A 20,992-nucleotide genomic window follows, 5' to 3' on the forward strand; every position below is an offset into this window, starting at 1 on the left:
TTCTGGCTTTGGAAGTGACCTTCCCAAGACTTCTGAAGAAAGGGGACGGGTTTTCCCCCATTTTCTAGAATTCTGTCTCATTAAGAAGAGTTGTCTGAACCCAGCGCCCTGTCAGTTCCCTGGGGGAGAGGTGGGCAGGACTGAAATACACTGTTCTATTCAGCCCCTAAACAGTGGGTTTGCCTTTGGTTTTGTCTAAAGCCAAGGGGGAGCTGCTGTCTCCAGTGAAACAAAGCTCCTTCCTCAGCTAAAATGTTTTCCAGCAGCGCTGGGAGGTCGGGCTGCTCTTCCCCGGCCCTGTGTTTCCAACAGGGTGAGGTTTGTGTGTGCCCTTCCCTTAGGGCAGATTCCTCCTGTAGGCAGATTCCTCCTGTAGGCAGCTTCTGTCTGTGCAAGCTGGGGTGACTTTGGGATGGATGGAGAGATCCTCAAGGGAGTCCAGAGGAGGCCAGGAAGGGCCAGGAAGTGCTCCAAGAGCTAGAGCATTACACAGACGGGCTGGGAGGGCTGGGAATGTTCAGCCTGGAGAAGAGGAGGCTCTGGAGAGCCCTTAGAGCCTTTTCCAGTGCCTAAAGGCGCCCCAAGAGAGCTGGAGAGGGACTTGAAGAGCCTGGAGTGAAAGGACAAGGAGGAATGGCTTCCCGCTGCCAGAGGGTGGGTTTAGATGGGATATTGGGAAGAAATCCTTCCCTGTGAAGGTGCTGAGGCCCTGGCACAGGTTGCCCAGAGAAGCTGTGGCTGCCCCTGGATCCCTGGCAGTGTCCAAGGCCAGGCTGGACAGAGCTTGAAGCAACCTGGGATAGTGAAAGGTGTCTCTGGCCATGGCAGGGGGTTGGAACGGGATAATCTTTAAGGTCCCTTCCCACCCAATCCCTTCTGTGATTCCATGATTCCAGCATCTCTACACACATGGAGAGCCAAAGCGCAGTGCAGCATCTTTGGCACCTGATCCTTAAGGTCACTTTGCTGGGCTGATGTTGGGAAACAAGACCTATGGATGGACTGATGAAGTCAGTCAATATTTTTGCCTCCTGCGTGGAAAACACCTGCGATTCCTTTCCTTGCAGAGCTGCTGGGGGTTAAACAGCAGACAGTGCTTATGGGAATAACCCCTCAGCTGATCTTTGTCTTCCCTTGGTGGTTATTAACAGTGGCAGGGAGTTGTCTCCAGGATGCCCAAACGTCCCAGTGTCACTGTACGTGTCCGTGTGCGTTCATGAGGTTCCGAGGCGGGAGCCAAAGCTCCGGGCGTGCGGATCCATCACCTATTTCCATGTGGAGTGATGTTCTGTTTGAAGGCATCCCCGACCTGTGTCTGCTCAGCCGTCTGGCCACGCTTGAGTGAGGAGTTCCAGTAAGGATATCCATTGGCTGAGGAGAGCTGGAAAGGCAGACATGGAGTCAGTGTTACCAGGAAAGGGGAAAGCTGATCGGAGAAAAGGAGAGGGATAGTGGTAGATGAGTCATGGTCTGGCAGATTTTGGTCAAGGTGTTCTCCAGGGAAGCCTGTGTCCCTGGAGCTCAGTTACGCTGTAGGGTGCTGTTGCCTTGGATTGGGAGAGGCTCATTATTGCTGCCCTTTTCCAGCCTCATTTGCTTTCTGTATTTAACTGGGGCAACCAGATCCAACTGAGTTTTGAGCCAACTACTTGTTGCACGCCACCACTACCCCTGCAGCTCCATTTCTCCGGAAAAGGGGGAGGGAGAGTGAAGAGACAGGGACACAGGACTAACCTTCCTCTTGCAAGTGTCCAATGTCTATTTCCCAGGGAGCTCCACGGAAGATTTCTGTGGGTGGTTCCCAGCCGTTGTGGAATTTGGGGATGTAGGTGGGGATGTTCGTGTCTCGGGGCCACTCGGCTCTAGGACAGAAAATGGGAATATGAGGTGACATTCACGAAGAATGTGTCTTTCAGGGCATCCCCTGAAAGAAGAAGCAGGAGCATCAGGGAATCCAAGCATCCCGTCTGCGTGGGGAGCCTGGGGAGATGGCAGCTCTGTCCTTACCTGGATCTGGTCCATGTCTCCCCCAGGGAATCCCAGAGGTTTATCTCTTTGGGTGTCAGGTGTCCTCTCAGGAAATCGGTGGTGTCTTTAGAAAGCAGTGGGCTGAGGACAGACGGGGCCAGCTCGGGGCCACCGCAGCTGTTGATGATCTGGGTCACACACAAACCACACAAAGAGGAGAGAACTTGCAGGAAACGGTCAAAATGTCAAACCAGGGACACACAGATGAGCAGGAAGCGAAGACAAAGCTGATCCTTGGATCAGCACAGTCACTGCAAGAAACATCAACCTAAGTCTTTGAAGGAGACTGGACAGTTCAAGGGAACATGAGATTTTTTTGGATTGGAGTCAAAGGAAGAGCTGATCTACAAATGAGCTGTTGTTACAGACGAGTGAAGTGTCAGAAGCTGACACTTCAAAAAATGGAAAGTATCTTGCTATTCCTTTGTGGCTCCTTTTCCAAGTTGGGATTTCTGCTTCCAAGCATTTTCAGTGCAAATACCGAGCCGTATTTGCCTGAAGGTGAGACCAGACAGATTCCCAGTGGGGATTCCAGCTGGCTGCCCCTTTTGTTCACAGTAATGCCTTATTGACCCGGTGGAAGGATTCATATTTGCTGGGATTCCTGTATTTACTTCAAGCTTCAAACCGGATCAGAGGCCAGGAACAACCGGCATCGCTTCTGGAAGTTCCTGAGAAAGCTGTGGCCAGGTATGAGCAGTTTTCCAACCCTGTTGCACAATCTATCTACTTGTAAGTGTGAACTAGAAATAAAAGGAGTTCCCAGTGAGACCTGGGAATAAGATTTACCAGTTCCAGCGGCCCGAAGAGGAAATGCACCAACTCTGAAGCACGGGGGTTTTGGATGTGCTTCCTTAGTTTGGCCTGAAAAGAGAACGTAAACACAGTTTAACCCTAACCTGAGTGTGCCTTCTCTTTTCTGTCACATGGGGCAAGTGTTGTGGACTGATGAGAACAGTAAGGGATGGAGGAGTAGGAATCATTCATTTTTATTTTGTGTCCATTTCTAATTCCCAATGAATTTCAGGAGGGGGGGAATACCCTCTCTGTTAAATCAGTGCCTTTAAAGCTAATTTGAACAGACACAGAAGACCTTGGCTTATTTTGAAAGTCCTAGTGAGGAAGGGCCAGGATTGTTGGTGCTTCTGCCTCTTGCAGGGTTGAGAATCCCACTAGTTCCATGGATGGAAACAACAGGATAGGTGTTCTGAGGGTCCCCTGGCAAACTGCTGACAAGGGAAAGTCTCCACCAAGGTCTTGCCTGGGGCACCTGGAGCTGCCCTGGCCACTGAAAGGCTCCAAATCCAGTGGTATTTGAGGTGAGCTGTGGCAGAATGGAGGAGCAAACACTTGGGATTGATTTACTGCAAGAACTGGGTTTCAGTAACAGCAATCAGCTGAGCTGTGGTGAGAAACCTCTCCAGTTTGTGCTCCCATTCAGCTCCTTCTCCTGTCCTGGACTCCTGGCACTGTTGCCATGGGAGACAGGCTCCCCGCTCCTACCGAAATGCAAAGCATTTGAAATGCCGGAGATGAAACATTAATGTGGAGTGGGAAGTGCGAAACAACTGCTGGCAGCAGGGTGACCCAGTGAACGGGCACTTCCCAGGGACTCGGCAGCCCCATGGTGAGGAACGTGGCAGGACCCCACCACAGTGTCCCAGCTCTGCTGCGTGCTCCACCCTGGGCTCTTGCCAGGAGATCAGCTGCTCCTTCTGATCCTGAGCAGGCACAAATTAGCCATATTTGCTTCTCAAAGAAAAGGCTGGAGCTTGGTATCCTGCTTTAAGGTTGTTTACAGTCTCTTGGTTTTCCTTATTAATAACTGCCCAGGAAGGAGCTTGTAGGATGTGTTCGCTGGACAAGTTTGGTCACAACTGACAGAATTCCTGCTGCAGTGGTGAGGCAGGGACTGAGCCTGGTTCATTGTCCCCAGAGCTCAGGTAGTACAGGACAGTCAGGCCAGTAAAGCCCCTGCTCAGGGCTGGGAACGAGATCCTGGCCAGCTTTCCCTCTCTGCCCCTCTCTGCAGTCCTGCTGGCCTATGTCATGCCCTGGGGCCACTCTGCCGTTGCTCAAATGGCCAAAATCCACTCATCCAGGAGTGGGAAAGGGAGGGAGGGCACAGGAATTCATCTTAGGTGGTGAGGCCTGGAAATTTTCAAGGCAACAAATTGATCTTTGGATAATTACAGCAGAGCAGAGAACACGGTGCCATGGGCTCTGGCAGGGCTGTGCTCAGCTCTTTGTTCTCTCCCAGGTCCAAAAGTGTGACCAGTTCCAGCAGCAGCAGCAGCAGTGACAGCTCAGCCAGCGACTCCTCTGACAGCCAGGACTCCTCTACCTCCTCCGAGGACAGTGACAGTGAGGGCAGCTTCTCCTCCTCCTCCTCCCCCTCCTCCTCCTCCTCCAGCAGCTCTTCCTCCTCCTCCGACTTCGACTCGGATCCGAGCTCCTCCAGCAGCAGCAGCAGCAGCAGCAGCAGCAGCAGCAGCAGCAGCTCTGAGGATGAGCCCCCGAAGAAGAAGAAGAAGAAATAGCTGGGGAGCTGCAGGACTGGTGTGGAGTGGGGGACAAGCCCCTCCCAGGGGCTGGAGCACACGGCTGCCAAACATTCAATGGTCAACATTTCTACTGCTCACACTTTCCAAGTGTTTTGCCTAGTTGTTCCTAGGACATGGAAGGTATTAAATGGCTTCCTGAGACGTACTGAGAGAGTATTTTTGTGCTTTATCCTTTTATGGAAGATTTTACTTTTTTAGTTCCAAGAAAAATTAAAAAAAAATCTATCATCAGATTCGTTTCCATGAGCTGAAGTCCAGTAACCTGGATGCTTACATGCTGGAAAGCAAAAGCTTTTTATTGCAGGTTATGTTGTGCATCGTGTGCTGTTCCTCTGTTAATGACAGCTTCACTTCCATTGAGAAAATCCTCTCCAACTGTTAAAAGCAGAAGTTTTTCAGCGCTGCTGTGGAGCTGTGGCATTGTTGAAGCTGAATGCACAACGTGTCCCACACAGAGCCTCCCATCTCATCAGCTGGTGCCAAATGGATTCTGTGCTGCTGAGCTTGTGTTCCAATGGCTTTTCCTGATGCTTCCAGGTCCAGTCTTAAGTGCACCATCCAGCTGAGCTGTGTTGGTTTGTTACTGATCAATGGAGTGCTTGTCCTGCCCGCAGGCTCTGGGCTTTTCACTCCCCTGTGGCCTTGGCTCGTGCGTTGGAAGTGTTTGCTGAGACACAGAGTGTTGGTGGTGGGAAGCAGCAGCTCAGTGACTTGGGGCTGCTGCTGCTTTAGGAGTTTCATCTTTGTGCCTTTTTTTTGTCAATTCGGTGTGCCCCAGTGAGACAAGGGCTGCAGTGGGTGTTCTGCAGAGCTCCAGCTCAATATTGCCACGCAGCAAAAGCAGAGAAATAATAACAGCCACAACTGGGCACTGTTCTCACTGGATGCTCAGTAAAAAAGAGACTCCTTGAAATAAAGGGCTCAAAGGAAAGTGTTTCCCTTTGCATGTGTGAAATGCAGGATTGCCGAGTGACAGTCTGCAGAAATTCAGTCATTCTTTGTTTGTGGGAACTGCCCTGGAGAAGGAAGTGAATGCAAAAGCCCCACAAGCCCTACAAAAGCAGATGCAGACAGGCTGCAGAGCAGGGATTGCTGGATGCAGAGTGGGAATTCGTTGTTCTTCTGGTGCATTGAAGCAGTTGCCATTAGGATTTTATTTGGTGATGCAGTCTCCTGAATTTCTTCTTGTCGGAGTGCCCTTTGTGGGGAGGGGGCATCACTTGTGGAAGAATTCTCAAGTATCTTGGTTTAGGTAGAATACAGTAACTAAAGTATTTTTAATAATTTTTATGGAAAAAGTAGTGCGTAGACTTCCTTTGGAATAAACTGTACTTCTTTAAATGTTTGTGCGTGTGTGTCTGTGAGCACTCCTGTGTTTTACAGAACACGCTGCAGACTGTAAATAAAACTACCAGAAAGGTGTTGAAGTCTTGTGGACTGAATGTACCATTTAATGGGAAAGGGAATAAATTATTAACCAGCAGTTGCTAAGTGGATGCTTCCTGCAAATATCTGAAATCTTTGTGGTGTTTGTGTGCAGGTTTCAGCTGGAGTTGCCCTGGCATTGCCTCCCAGAGGGGCAGGATTGCTCCCCAGGAAGTTCTCCAGCCAGAAGTCCCTCTGGATCCAGATTATTTTTTAAAAAAAGTTTAGTTTGTCTTGGCTTTTTCTTTTTTTCCTGCCCTTTCTGGTTTGTCTCTCCATGTTCTTCTATTACAGAGGAGCCCCTCCCCAGCCTGGCCAGAGCCGCAGCCTCCTTCATGTGCCGCTGCCTCACTCGCTGCTGCTGGTGCTGGCTCAGGAATGTGCTCAAAGCCCGGCTAAGCAGGAATTGTTCCGGGCCTGCTCTGTTGAATCGCTGCCGCCGCGAGCAAAGCTGCCCCTGCTCCTTGAGGGGAGCGCTCGCTGCAGCCCGGCAGGAAAAGAGCCCAGGAAAAGCCGCGCCCTTTGCAGGAGAAGCGCTGGGAGCAGAGGGGAGAGCGGGAAAAGGCAGCGAGAGCAGCTGGGCGGGCGGGGCGGCATCAGCGCTGATCCCTCCGCGGGCAGGAGCGCATCACAAATAGTCCCTCCGGCGGATCACTCCGCGGGCGGGCGCCATCACCGCTAATACAAGTATTTATAAATTCAAAAGAACTCATTAACACAGAAGAAAGCAAGTATGCTTCATGCTGGGTGGGAAACATAGGGTCTAAGGGATAAGAATTTTAAAGTTGTTGATTTTTTTTTTTTTTTTTTTTTTATGAGAGAACTACATATCCCATGGCACCCACAGAGTTCAGGACGGGTAGAGAGGATGAAACAAACTTTAAAGAGAACCTTAACTGAATTAATAATTGAAACTCAAATGTCATGGGGTATGTAGTTCTCTCATAAAATTAAAAAAAATTAATATAAAATAAACAACTTTAAAATTCTTATTTTATTATTATTCCATGTTCTTCTCCCCCTCCTGGATGAGGAATAGGGGTCGGTATTTGCGGCTGTGCACTGTAAGGAAATAAACGAGGAGTGGCTGAACCTGCCATCGCAGGTGGCTGTGATCTGGCCACTGGAGGAGAGGGTGCAGTGGATCTGGGTAGGGTACTGCCAGCATGCGGGATGGGTGAGGGGTGGGGACCCAGTGCTGCAACCTCTGGAGGCAGATAATCTGCACGTTCTCTGAGTCGGAAATAAAGGTGACGAACAAAGTCATCCGAAAGCTGAAAGCGACGGTGGAAAAATGAGGGATCAGATGCCTGTTGTGGATTTCGAAGCTGTGAAGAAGGCATATGAGAAGTTGGAGTTGTATTGGTTGTTGTAAAAAAAGGAGATGAAGCTTGGGAAGATAGAGGAATGCTTTCTGAAGCTGTGCTGGTCACTATATGCTTCTCACTGAAGTGTTGAGCAGGCATTTGAGGATGAAAAAGTCCCATAAAATCAGCTGAATGTCCCTGAGAAGTTCGAGAAGAATGTGCATGAAATGGAATGTCTCGATGCGAGACGTCACTATTAATAACACGTGCTTGGTCCTGTTGTGATGGAAGAGGTGTCCACGTATAGTTGAGAAAGTCCTCTTTCTGTTCTGGAGATAAAATCGTATTTGTTTCGCTGAAATGGCACGGGAAACATGGTTCAGCATCGTGTGATTGTTGTGATAATCCTCTGAGTGGTGTTATCAGAGTGATGATAGGGGGTACATGCCGTGGTGACACGGCAGCTGTTGAAATGTCTCTGCTGTGTGTCCACGGCTGTGGCTGCGGTGCAGACGGGGGCTGTGTGGACACAGAGCTGGTAGGAGGTGTAGCTGCCGAAAGCTCCTAGGATGGAACTGCAGTAGCCGAACGAATTGCACTGCTGGCTGGAGGTGCTGTGCTTATCGGTCGTATCGGCGTGGCAGCTGAAGCGTCCGTGTGTGGCTGGAGGTGCCGGGCGGGCGGCCGGGACCGTGGGCGGGACCGGGCTGGCCTGGGAAGCGCTGGTGCCGGGCAGCGGGGCCGGGGCTGGGCTGGAAGCGGGGCCGGGGCGGGGCTGGAAGCGGGGCCGGGGCGGGGCTGGCAGCGGGGCCGGGGCTGGGCTGGAAGCGGGGCCGGGGCTGGGCTGGAAGCGGGGCCGGGGCTGGGCTGGCAGCGGGGCCGGGGCTGGGTTGGAAGCGGGGCCGGGGCTGGGCTGGAAGCGGGGCCGGGGCTGGGCTGGAAGCGGGGCCGGGGCTGGGTTGGAAGCGGGGCCGGGGCTGGGTTGGAAGCGGGGCCGGGGCGGGGCTGGCAGCGGGGCCGGGGCTGGGCTGGCAGCGGGGCCGGGGCTGGGCTGGAAGCGGGGCCGGGGCTGGGTTGGAAGCGGGGCCGGGGCGGGGCTGGAAGCGGGGGCGGGGCTGGGTTGGAAGCGGGGCCGGGGCTGGGCTGGCAGCGGGGCCGGGGCTGGGCTGGAAGCGGGGCCGGGGCTGGGTTGGAAGCGGGGCCGGGGCTGGGTTGGAAGCGGGGCCGGGGCGGGGCTGGAAGCGGGGCCGGGGCTGGGCTGGAAGCGGGGCCGGGGCTGGGCTGGCAGCGGGGCCGGGGCTGGGCTGGAAGCGGGGCCGGGGCTGGGTTGGAAGCGGGGCCGGGGCGGGGCTGGAAGCGGGGGCGGGGCTGGGCTGGCAGCGGGGCCGGGGCTGGGCTGGCAGCGGGGCCGGGGCTGGGTTGGAAGCGGGGGCGGGGCTGGAAGCGGGAGCGGGGCTGGGCTGGCAGCGGGAGCGGGGCTGGGCTGGCAGCGGAGGCGGGGCTGGAAGCGGGAGCGGGGCGGGGCTGGCAGCGGGGCCGGGGCTGGGCTGGCAGCGGGGCCGGGGCTGGGCTGGCAGCGGGGCCGGGGCTGACGTCCCGGGCAGGGCCGGGGCCGGGCCAGGAGCGGCTCGAGCCGCGAGCGGCGTTGCCGGGGTAACCGGCACTGAGGAGGGGCGGCCGATGCCGCGCCGCGCAGGCGTGGAAGCGAGGGCTCCCGAAGGCGGAAGTAAGGCCGGGATGGAAGCGGCGGGAGTGATGACGTCAGCAGCAGGCGCCGCCGTTCAAACGCGGAAGCGGCCGCGAACCCGGGCCGCGTGGGGATAGCGGGAGGGCCCGATGGAAGCTCCGGGACCGCCCCTGGCCGCGCGCATGGCTCATCTGATGGGAGGACCCCAGGCTCGGGAGGTAGGGACCTGCCTCTGCCTTGCGCCGTAACAGATGGATCGGGCGAGATGGAAACCGAGAAATATTCTCGGCACTCTCGGTTCCTACACTCAGGTGTATTCCTGGTTCCTGACATTCCTTTAAAACTACCGAATTCTTCTCTCAGGTCCCTGGCAAATGGGGCTTTGCAGCCTGGGGGAGTTCTTGCAAAACGGGGTCTAGTGAAGCACTCTGCAGGAGTGGTTGTGCACCTGAGCGGTCATTAATTGTCTCCTCTAATGAGGGAAACGTGATTAAACTCCCGGTGCTGTGCTGCTGTTGTGTGTCGGCCTCGAGGTGTGAGACAGTCCCTGTGTCACACTGGAGTTGCTTAGTGGCTGGACTGGGACTGGGACAGGTCTTGTTGGTCAGGAACAAAAGGGAAAATTTATCTTTTGGCTTGCTTAATATCTTGGCTTTATTAATGTATCAATGTCAATTGTTGTCATTTGCTGCCTCCTGCACAGTGTGTTTGCAGCTCTGTGTGAGAGCAGACTCTCCCCTGTTGGGGAGTGAGACAATCCTGGAATATCCTGAGCTGGAAGGGGCCCACAGGGATCACCCAGTCCCACCCCTGTCCCTGCCCAGACCCCCCAACAACCCCAGCCTGGGCATCCCTGGCAGCGCTGTCCAAACGCTCCTGGAGCTCTGGCAGCCTCGGGGCCGTGCCCATTCCCTGGGGAGCCTGGGCAGTGCCCAGCAGCCTCTGGGGGAAGAGCCTTTCCCTGATCTCAGCGTGAGCCTGCCCTGGCCCAGCTCCAGCTGCTCCCTGGGTCCTGTCTGTGTCCCAGGGAGCGGAGATCAGAGCTGTAGGCCCCGATGTGTTCTGACCTCACACTTCTCTACCAGAACAAACCCAGTGCCCTCAGCAGCTCTTTCATGGTCCTTCCACACCCTTCCCCATCCCCATGTCCCTTCTTTGGATGCTGTCAGCTTTTTATCTTTTGTATACTGTGGCGCCCAAAAGTGCCCCCAGGACTCCAGTACAGTTTAACAGCAAGGAAAGAAAACAGTAGATTTCAACTTTGATCTCAAAAGCTGTCTCAGGCCCCTGATACTGCCTCGAAATGTCTTTGCAGTTCTTGCTTTATGACTTGTGTCAAACACGGAGAGAGTGAGACTGAGCCCCTGGGGTCAGGTTCTGTGTGAGAAGCCACACAGCAAGCCAGAAATCTTTGCTCCAGATCACCAGAAATTTACAGTATTGAGGGCGGAAATACTGAGAGTTGAGTCTTGGGAGCTGAGCCAGGAAAGCAGCACCTCTGCCATGGGCAGATTTGGCACGTGGAGAGAGCTCGAGCAGCTTGCAAGAGGTCCCAGCAATGTGTGTGTGGAGCTGGGAGGAGCATGAGTTGCAGTGTCGTGTTTGGAGTCCCCCTGGGTGAGGATGTAGGAATAGACTGGAGTTTTTGGTGACTGAGATTTCTTTTCTGTGGCAATAATTGTTCTTGGCCACATCATTTTGGTTTGTTACTTGCCTGTGGTTTGTTCTACAGGCCTGTTTCCTTTCTCTCCTACTATGGTGTCTCAGTTATCTTCAGCAGAGGCTCAGCAATAACTAAACTTGAGCTTAGATACTTAAACTTCAGTTCAGAGTAGATACGCAGAAGAAATCTTTCCGTGTGAGGGTGGGCAGGCCCTGGCACAGGGTGCCCAGAGCAGCTGTGGCTGCCCCTGGATCCCTGGCAGTGTCCAAGGCCAGGCTGGACACTGGGGCTTGGAGCAGCCTGGGACAGTGGAAGGTGTCCCTGCCCTTGGCAGGGGTGGCACTGGATGGGCTTTAAGGTCCCTTCCCACCAAGGCCTCGTCTTCCTTTGCCTTCAGTGTCTGCCTCAGAGTTTGTACCCAAACCAAAGTGAGGTTGGTGTCACCTTCTCTAAACTGGGAGAACAGATCACTCCAAGCTGTGGGGAGATGGAGAGGCTGTAGGATGGAGAGGGTGCAGCCCTGCAGACGCCGAGCTGTGGGGTTGCTGCTTTCAACAGCCTCGTTGTTGCTGCGGACACAGCTCAAGGTGGGTCTGAGAGAGACAAACTCTGCTTTTGGGGGTTTGTGTTGATGAGGAGGGGAGGGGAGGTCGCTGCTCTGCTTCTTGTAACTGCTGTGGCAGAGCCAGGAGCCCAAGGCAGGACAAGGGCAAAGCAAACCTCTCCGAGCTCTTGGGTTCTCTTCATTCCCAGATATTCTGATTCCTGCCCAAGTCCAAGTTCATTGTGCTGTGCAGGATGCGAGTTTAATCAGGTTTTAGTGCTGGTTTAGCTGAGTGTTTCTAGGGCTTGAGGATGAAGCCAAATGCTCTGCACTGAAAAAGTGATGGATGTTCAGCACGAGATTCTCTTCAGGAACTGGCACGAAAAGTGGTTGCTGAAGCTGAGGGAGGAGCAATTCACAGCTTGGCTGGAAGAGGGAGAAGTGCTCACTGCTGGTCTGTCACTTCATCCTCATGAGTGAGTGTGGGAGCTCCCGAGATCGGCCAGGCTGCAATTTCAGATAGTTTAGATGGGCTGGCCTTGAAAAAATCATATTTTGGTGCCTGGAGCAAAAGCTGAAGGTGGCAGGAAGTGGCAGCAGTGGCAGGGAACTGAAGTGACACCACCCTGAGCTCAGAACTAATTTTGGTTGTGACCTTGAGCAGTCCCTGGGCCACACCAGAGCTTTTTGTGTCACCTGCTTTGGGAGGTTCTTCCTTGCCCGTGGAGAAGTTGGGTCTGGCACAGGTCTGCTGTGGAGCACCTGTGCCACCACCTTTAAAGAGCCACCCTGGAGGTGTCAGTGAGCCCCTCAGTGCCTGCCCAGCCTAGAGCAGGGCTGGGAGGGCAGGGGGCTCAGGGAGTGCTCATTCCTGGTGGTGTTGGAGCTCTGAGCCCAGCCCTGAGCTGGGTTTGTGGCTCTGAGGGCACGGGGAGTGTCCGGAGCAGGCCTGGCCTGGGCAGAGTAGGAACTCCTGGAGTAACTCCTGAGTAAGCCACACCTTCCACGCGAGAGGGAGGCACTCCCAGAGTCAGGCGCTGTCTCCTCAGAGGTGCTTTGGGGTTTAATTCTGTTCTCACAGTGACTCCTCTCACCTGGGAACCCCGTGGTTACCTACAGAGGGTCTGAGGCCTTAGGGATGTAAATATGGACAGGAGGGGTTGGAATCTGCCTATCAGGGAATCTTCCCCTTGCCCACAGGAGAGTGTGCAGAACTCTTCTGTGTGATGATAATGTTTTCATACTTTAGGTGTGAAAATAAAAAATGGGAGAAATCTCGTTTTTCTGGCAGCACGCAAAGAACTTTCTTCTGTGTCACCGCTAAAACTCTGTGAGGGGATGAATACCTGGGAATCTGAAAGAGACATAGCTGGAAAGCATCAATATGAATGGATTTTTCTGCTTCTTTTTGCACTTGAAAGAAAGGTGAAAGTTACAGGCTGAGTCAAGCTTTTACCCTTTATTTCAATCAATTCAGTTATTGCTAAATATGGCTACACACAGGTAGCCCAGGTGACAGAGCTGCCTCCAGCTGCTCCTTGGCCCCAGTGTCCCACGCAGGATGCTTGAGTTATCCACTGAGAGCCCCCTTGAGACTGGAGCACAGGTAAATCTGCCTGTCTGAAGGGCAGGATTGTGTCCTAAGTCCCTCCTCATTCCTTTCTTTCCTCAGGCCCCACCATTGTGGCTTGGGTGGCAGTGGCACATTGGAAAGGCCTGGGGGTGCCAGCTGGGGTGAGAGCTCGGGGTGCCAGCCCAGGCTCCACCAGCACTTGGCCCACACTGGGGCACAAATTGAGAGATGAACTCTTGGAAGCTTGTCCTGAGGAGGATGAGTGGTACCTGCTGGCGAAATTCGGTGCTTTTGCAGAGCTGTGATAAACCCCAAAGTCTTAGACTGCCAACCTACAGCCTCTGCACCGTCACATTCCCCAGTTGCATTTTGTATTGGAATTTTACCTGCTCCCACCTGCGTCCTCCTGCTGGCAGTGCCAGCAGCCCACGTGCTGCCTCTCCTGAGAGCAAGTTCCTGCCTGTTTCCTCTCCCAGCCCCAGCTCTTGCTTCCCTCTGGCAGAGGCAGCTTTAGGTGCAATATCCTGATGTTTCTGCGAGTGGGTTTTGGAATAAACCTACACACGGGATGTCCATGGGTTGCTGCTATGGATTCTGTGAAAGGTGATCAGGAAAAGCAAGTTCAGAGTTACTCAGGGGATTCTCTGATTCCTGCCCATCTCACGGAACTGCTCAGGGTGAAACTACTACTCCCATGCTTTTTATTTTGCTCCTCTTAGTGCTGGTTTTTCCCCAGGTAAGTCAGTGCTGGAGCAGCCCTTGTGGGTTTATCTGTGATGAGCAGTGGTTGTGTCTGCACACGGAGATAGCAGATTCCAGCTGTAGTGAGTGTGCAAACGTCGGTGCTTTGTGCCTTAGTGCACAGCCACATTTGTCAGCTGACAGGGCTGATGCGATGAGAAAACCTCGCACTCTCCAATAACCTGAGCACAGGCACTTCCTGCGTTGTTACATTTAACCAAAGCTCTGATAAAAAATACTACATTAATTTTTCTAATGGAGACCAGATTCCGCATTATCATCATTTACGTTTTTGGATAGTCTTTGATTGACTCTGGTGGGAAGGGAGGTGAATCAGTATCTTGTACTTTAGGGAAAGATCTAGGGGAGAATTGAATTGTACTTCCTTGGAATTCACATCACCTGCCCTTAGTCGGAGATGTTGATCTTGAGAACAACAAGCAGAGAACAGCCCAGGAAGGGCTGAACGTGACAAAACAGTGCAGAGCATACAGAAATCCTCTTTGCTGTGTTCATCATTCTGTCTTCATCTTGGATTGTTTCCACCCTTCTCCTCCACCTGGAAGTCACAAGCATCCTGCAGTGGCAGGTACTCTGGGTTCTTCTGCCAGGAGTAGTCTAAGAACAGCTTTTGCTGGGAGCAGCTCTGACCTTGCTGAAATCACTGCTGAAACCTCCCCTGACTCTTGCAGTGCCAGAATTTCAGGGTGCCAGTGGTGAGGCAGGGACTGAGCCTGGTTCATTGTCCCCAGAGCTCGGGTAGTACAGGACAGTCAGGCCAGTAAAGCCCCTGCTCAGGGCTGGGAACGAGATCCTGGCCGGCTTTCCCTCTCTGCCCCTCTCTGCAGTCCTGCTGGGCTATGTCATGCTACTATGTTACAGCATTGTTCCATGTCTTTTTTTTTTTTTGGAAGTAATGCCGGATATTGGCAGTCAGGGGCAATGGAGCGAGGTGAGCAGTGACCGGTGGACAGAATGAGTTGTTACGGCCTCGGTCTCAATTTTTGGAGCAGCTCTAAGCATCCGTTGTTGTTTGTGTGTTTTAGGTGGTCCACTTGCAGGATGTCCTGGCCCTGGATGCTGGAGGGTGCAAGCCTAAGGTATAGGTGTGGTGTACTTCAGTCGGAGCAGGGAGGCTGTGGTTTCACAGTCTCTCAGCATGTTTTGTGTGTTTTTGCTTTGCTTCTCTGCAGGTGCTGCTGCTGCCCTGGGCGTGCCAAGGGCCAGAGGCGAGCAGGTGAGTTGGCATTTAGGTGGGGTGGCTGATAGGCCAGCGGTCTATGGCAGCGTGCTGAGCGTGTCCCTTTTCATTGTGCAGGTTTGTCCTGGCCACCTCCAGAGTCAGATCAGGATTTGAGGTGATCCGGGGCAGTGGTGTGGAGTAGCCCGGGGATGCTCTTCTGGAGGGCAACAGTGACGTTTTCTGTTTTGTTGTCTTAGGTACCGTGAGCAGGTGTGGAGCTGAAGTTTGGAGAGAGCAGGTAAGCGCTGAGCCTCGGCAGTTTCGAGGGAGGGGGCCTTGCGGAAGGGGTCTCTTTTGGCGTGTGTTGTCAGAGGCTGAATTTTCTCCTTGTTCTCCATCTTTCGCAGCTGCCAAAGCGGACCGTGGGGAACGTGTTGACATCCGAGGTGCTGATGCATTTTTTCTGCCAAGGATGGATTTTGTCCGTTTGTCTTCAGAAAGCTAAGTGTTGGGAGCGGTGGTTGGGAGAAGGGAAAGGCCTTTGGAGTTCCAGGAGGCAATTGGAAGTTAGCTTAGAGGAGAGGGCTGTTGTGGGAGGGCCCCTTGGAAGTAAAGGGAGAGGGTTTCTCCTCAGCATCACCCGAGCCTTTGCTGGGCAGGGCAGTTCCCACCCATCTCTGTCATCGGCCTTTGAGTCTCGCCGTCATCGTGGATCTTTTTGCCCGAGGAGCTCGCCTTCGGGTCTGGCACGATCGCCACGGTCTCCATTTCACCTACTCGCTGGCGTAGCCGCCCGCGGGCATCTTGGCCACTTGCTGGATGGTCAAAGGTAAGGGATCAAAGGTCGGGTTGTCAAGGAATGGGTCAAGGGGTCAAAGGTCAGGGGATAAAAGGTCAAGGCTCGGGCTCAGGATTAGAGGTTCCAGCATGATTTTCCGTGGTGGTTCCCAGTGTGGGGACACGGGGTGTGGGGTCAGTGGCGCCGGGGGCGGGCAGGAGCCCCGTGGGCAGTGGCCGGCAGCGGCGGGGACGCCTCCGTACGGTCGCGCCCCTCCAGTGCCAGCAGAAGCCCCCCTGCGCCGTGCGGTGCCCGGCCCCACTCCTTGCCCTCCCCGCCGCTGCCTTCCCACACTCCCACCGCACCCCCTGCTCCCCTCCAGCCCAGGGAAATGCAGGAAAACACAAAATCATTGAGGTGGAACAGTCACCGGAGCTGCCCGAGCCATCCCCCCGCCTGAAGGCGGCAGCTGCCCAGAGCCAGGGGCACCCAGCAGGATGCAGCTCCTCTTTCCCAGGAGCTGGAGGCAGGGTTTCCCAGGCAGGGGGAGCAGGGAGAATTTCAGCTCCCAGCAGCTCTCTGTGAGTGCTGGATGGACTCTGGGCTGAGCCAGGTGGGAGGTGTGGGTGGTGTTCATGTCCCCAGGAGCTGCTCAAATCCACCTTAAACTCCTGGAATGGTCTGTGCTGGCAAGAACCTTACAGACCATCCTGTTCAGCCCCTTGCCATGGTCAGGGACACCTTCCTGGGGTGTCTGTGCCAGAGTGGTGGAATGGGCAGGACTTTCTCCCTGAGCCCAGTCCCGGGCAAGATTGGGGTTCCCATGGGAAGAAGCCTGTGAGCTGCATTTCCGGAGCTGGGAGCCTCCATGCCCGGGAGTGTTTCCAGTACTGTTCTTTGGCTTTTTCCATAACTGGGCATGATGTTTCTCCCCAGAGCAAGGTGGTTTTCCCTGGATTGTTGGGGTTACACACTGGCTGTTTGACAGCTCTGTTGTCTCTTTGTCCTGAATGGAAGAGTGAGGAACGGGGGATGCTCCCAACTGTCCCAGGGATGTGGGAACAGCCCAGTTCCAGTGAGGAATGTGACGCCCAGCTCGTGGCGTGTGCCCTGAGATGGTCTTTGCTGTTGTTTTGTCCTTAGAGCCTGTTGGAGTGCTGGCCTGGATTTGGGAGGAGCCAAGTAGCCTGGAGCAGTGAGTTTTTTCCTGTCAGAAATCCATGCTGGGGATGTTTTCCCTGGCTGTCCCAAGGGGAAGGAACAGCTCTGGAGTTTTTGCAGCCACAGGCTGGGGATGCATCCCCTGAAAACCAGTTCAGGATCGTTCATCTGACTCTGTCCCTGACCTGTGGCTTCCAGGGAGCCTTCTGGTCTTCTGGATATTCCCAGGAGAGGATATTCCACCACCTGACTTTTAAGCCAGGAATTCCAAACCCAGTAAGTCGGTCACATTCTATGGGAGCTGCCCCAATGGTGGGATGACAGAGGGCACACCCCACGCTGCTGTTTGGGACATTCCTGACTGGAACGGGAGCCAGCTGGGCATTTTGGAGCACTGAGGCCACCAGGGCAGCCTTGAGTGGCATTCCCAGGCAATGCTGAGGCATCCCATGCCTGTGGCAACACATGCCTGATGTGGAATAGAGAGAGGAAGGGAGAAATTCTGAGTTGATGGGAGGAATGGAATTGGGCTTTCCAGAATGGAATTGGTATAGGTGCTGATGGTATCATGGAATCATGGGGTGGCTTGGAAGGGACACAAAGACCCTCTGGGCTCTGTTATCCCATCCCGTGGCAAAGAACACGTCCAAAACGGCCTCCTCACCCCCATGGAATGGCAGTGGGTGTTGGGAGCTCTGGCTGGAGCACCTGGAGACCAGGTAAGAATAGCAGTGGCATTGTTTTGGCTGCTGCTGGATGTGGTTTTCTCTTGTCAAGATGTTCCTCTGATTGATGTTTTCACAGTAGCTTGCTAGGCCTCATTTGAGGATAATTCCAAGAATTTGGAAGTCGTTGGAAAAGAATGAGGAAAAAAGGTGAACCTGATCCATTTCTAGTAATTCTGAACTTCTCTTGCAGCACCGTTCCAGGGGAAAGCTGGTGAAAGGATAAAGATGCAGAGGAACAAGTGTTGTAAACCCCCTTGCCTCCCTGACAAAGCAAACCTTTCTGCAATCCCAGTAAATCTCTTGGAGAAACTGTGGGATCATAAGGTTTCCTAGGAAAGGAAAACTAAGGACAGAGATGAGGAAATAGGCTTCCAATTAACAATGATTTGATGGAGGTAGGAATGATTCTTGTATGTTTGATGCACCCCTTTTTATTCCTGGGATAATTTTAAATGATTTCTTTAAAAAATCATTTCGATTTGGGAATTCAGATTAGAGAGGAAACGATGCAAAATAAATGCAGGGAGAGATCACAGAATCATCCTGGAATGGCGGAATAATTTGGGTGGGAAGGGACCTTAAGGATCACCTCATTCCATCCACAGGGTGCTCCAAGCTGCGGCCAGCCTGGCCTTGAACACTTCCAGAGATGGGGCAGCCACGATTTCCCTGGGTTTACGGGCACAAGAGGAAATTTCCAGCAGGAACTGAGGGGTTTCCCTTGCTCTGCCTGGCCCTAGCAGGGCTTTGGGAGGCAGAGGCTGTGGGAACAGGAGCTTTGTCCACTGCCTTGGAGGAGTCTCTGATGTCCCAAAACCCAGCAGAGCAAGTGGTTGTGGTTTAACATCCCGTTCAAAGGAGATGCCAGGCCAGGAACGGGAATGGACTGCAGAGCAGGGATGGTGCCCAGCAGAGGGGTGACTGTCCAGGGGGTCCCAGCAGTCCATCCCTGCTGCCCAGGTTTGGGATGAGCAGGCTGGTGAGTGTCCCTGTGCTTGCTCTGCAGGATGAGGAAGCCAGGCCTGCTGAGGAGGAAGATGAGGAGGTGTGGGAGGATGGAGACAACGGCCACCAAAGGCTGGGGAAGGCACAGATCCAGGTAGGAGACGTTGCCTTGCGAGGAGAGGGACTTGTCTGTCCCGTTGGAATTTGGGGCGTGAGGCCAGTGGAACAAAGGCTTTGATTCCATTTTCTTGCTCGGGTTTTCACGTGCCTTAAGAGAGCTTTGTGAAAATGTCATTATCCCTGATTGAGTCTCTGAAAAACAGGGATTGAAGCTTTCAGAAGGGGCCCAACCCTGCCTGCATGTATCCAAGTGCAGCCCCCACTCCCTGTTTTTGTGTACAGCTGGGATGAGACCTCAGCTGCTGTTACTTGCCAGCTCACAAGTTGTGTAGCTCAGAGCCTCAGCCATGAAGGGCCAGGCTGTGTTTAAAACAGCCCAAGGTGCCAGAGAGCTGGAGTAATTTCCTAGCAGGTAACTTGACTTGGAAGCTGCATTCTAAAATTTGTCCGCATTTAATTGATGTCCCACATGGAGACACCTAAAGAAGCAGAGGTGGGGTGTTCCTAAGAAAAGAGCATCTAAATTCTTTGGTGGTAGAGGGCTTAAAGTCTGAGTGAGGTGCCTTTAGGACACTTCCATTCCAGTATCTGAATAGAATTTAAATGAAGTAGCCAAATCCTGACAAGCTTGTATGAACTCCAAAGCCTCTGCAAGTGGTTTACAGCCAGGGAAGGAGATAAGAGTCTGGAGTCTCTTCCCCAAAACCTGGCTCCTGGTTTCTTTGGCCAGGCATAGGAAGAATTGTGTATTCCCTGGGGCTCTCCTTATGGGGAGAGGTTTACTTATGTGCCCTGGGTTTATTCAGTGCATCTTCAAAGTGATGGAAACTGATTGCATTGAAATGCCAGGGGTGCCAAATGTTTTCCCCAGCCAGAGCTCGGAGCCAGCCCAGTGGGAAGGGGTTTAGTGGCCATTTTCCCGCTCCCTCGGGGCAGCAGCACTGGAGCACTCGCAGCCACCCGTGCCCGAGGTGCCGAGTACTGGCAGGAGGCAAAGCCAGGGACTGGGCAGGAGGAGCTTGCAGTGCTCCTGGAATCGCAGAGCTGGAGCTGTGGGTTAGAACTGCCAGGAGCTGCTGCCTCACTCAAACCTTGTTTAAAGCTCAGCATCCCTCCTGCTCCCTTGGAATGATTGTTGCTTCTGTTGTTGCTCTTTCCCGATCCATTATGATTATTATTGTAAATTCCCACTCCATTTCTTCCATAGCCCTTTGCTTCCCAGAGGTGGTGCTTTAGGCAAGCCCCTCCAGCCTGGGAAGGGGCTTTTGGCTCCAGACTCAGTCCCAGTCCCCATGAGCAGCTGGAGCTGTGCTGTCCCCAGCAGGTGCCTTTCCTTCCTTCCCTGCTGCACTTTGGCTTTTTGAGGGCTCTCTGGGGGGCTGAGGGAGAAGTTCTTTGTCATTCCAGGGCAGCATAAGCCCTGATCCCACTCAAAGCAGGAGGAATCATTCCATCCTTGTTTTTGGATACACCTTTGGTGTTCTCTCTCTTTTGCTGACACTGTGTGGTGAAGCAGCAGCTCCCTGGAATAACTTTTATTTGTAAAACAATGAATTCCCTGCTGGAATCCCAGTCCCAGCCCCCCAGATCAAGGTGCAGTTTAAGGCCTTACACCCTGACCAGGACAGGTTCCTGTCCTTAGACATGGAAAACAGGGGAAAACTCAGACTGGATTGGAGCCAGCATCCAGAATGGGGAGAGTGAGGCAGCGTGCTTGGCCCAGGCTGGGGCTGGTACAGGGGGTGTTCCCCATAGGATGACACCCGTTTGGAGCAGATGCTTCTCTTCCTTTGTCCAAAGTCCAATGGCAAAGGAGTGAAGAACCCACAAGTGGGGCCTGGAAGGAAAACAGTTCTGTTAAAATTAGGCAAAGAATGCACTAAGAAAAAATGGACATCCTTTTTAGGTATGAAAGTAAGTAGGGGAAAAATGTTGAAAAAGAGCTCTTTTATTTGGTGCCACCTCTCATTGTTTTATGGATAAAACCCTCTAGTGAGCAATGAGAACAGGAGTGGGAAAGCCAGGAACCTTTGACTTCCACAGTGGACTTAATTGCCATGCTTAATTTCAACAATTTCTTCTCTCTCTCAGGCCAGGAAAACCCACTTAACTTGTCCCATCTTTGCCAAAAGCTTTGGTGTTTGAGCAGCCAAACCCAAGGGGCTCTGGCCCCACCAGCCTGTACTGGAGGGCCCCTGGTCCTGCCCATGGTGTGGGATGAATCCCCAACTGTCCCCAGAGGGGGCTGCCCTGGTCCCTGCAGTGCCCAGCACCTGAGACACAGAGAGAGCCCTGTCCAAAGGGGCTCCTTGTCAGGAATGTGGCAGCAGCCCCAGGAGCAGGCTGGAGGTGAGAACTGGGGCTGTGTTTGAGACTGACCAGGTCAGCTCAGTGTTTACCTGTGGGGGGAGTTTGGCCCCCCATGCTGAGTTGAAGCTGGATCAGGGTGACAGATGCTGCATTTTGGGCACCCTGAGAGTTTCTCTCCCCCTTGGAGATTTCCTGCAGGGATGGGGCAGGGCAGGGAGCAGAATTAACCCTGCAC

At 53.6% G+C, this 20,992-nt stretch overlaps 1 pseudogene across 1 annotated transcript in view; it reads right to left on the minus strand.

The window, feature by feature from the left end:
- Positions 1-20,992, minus strand: part of LOC309585540 (epidermal growth factor receptor kinase substrate 8-like protein 2) — a 70,329-nt pseudogene that overhangs the window by 21,550 nt on the left and 27,787 nt on the right. The window contains exons 2-5 of the transcript in view: positions 2,818-2,892; positions 2,008-2,156; positions 1,736-1,862; positions 1,266-1,381 (exon numbers count right to left, since the gene is read on the minus strand). The product of the transcript in view is annotated as an epidermal growth factor receptor kinase substrate 8-like protein 2 (transcript). The remainder of the gene's footprint in view (positions 1-1,265; positions 1,382-1,735; positions 1,863-2,007; positions 2,157-2,817; positions 2,893-20,992) is intronic.

The sequence above is a fragment of the Coloeus monedula genome (genome assembly GCF_965178545.1).
Source record: "Coloeus monedula genome assembly, contig: HAP1_SCAFFOLD_67, whole genome shotgun sequence".
NCBI classification, from domain to species: domain Eukaryota; kingdom Metazoa; phylum Chordata; class Aves; order Passeriformes; family Corvidae; genus Coloeus; species Coloeus monedula.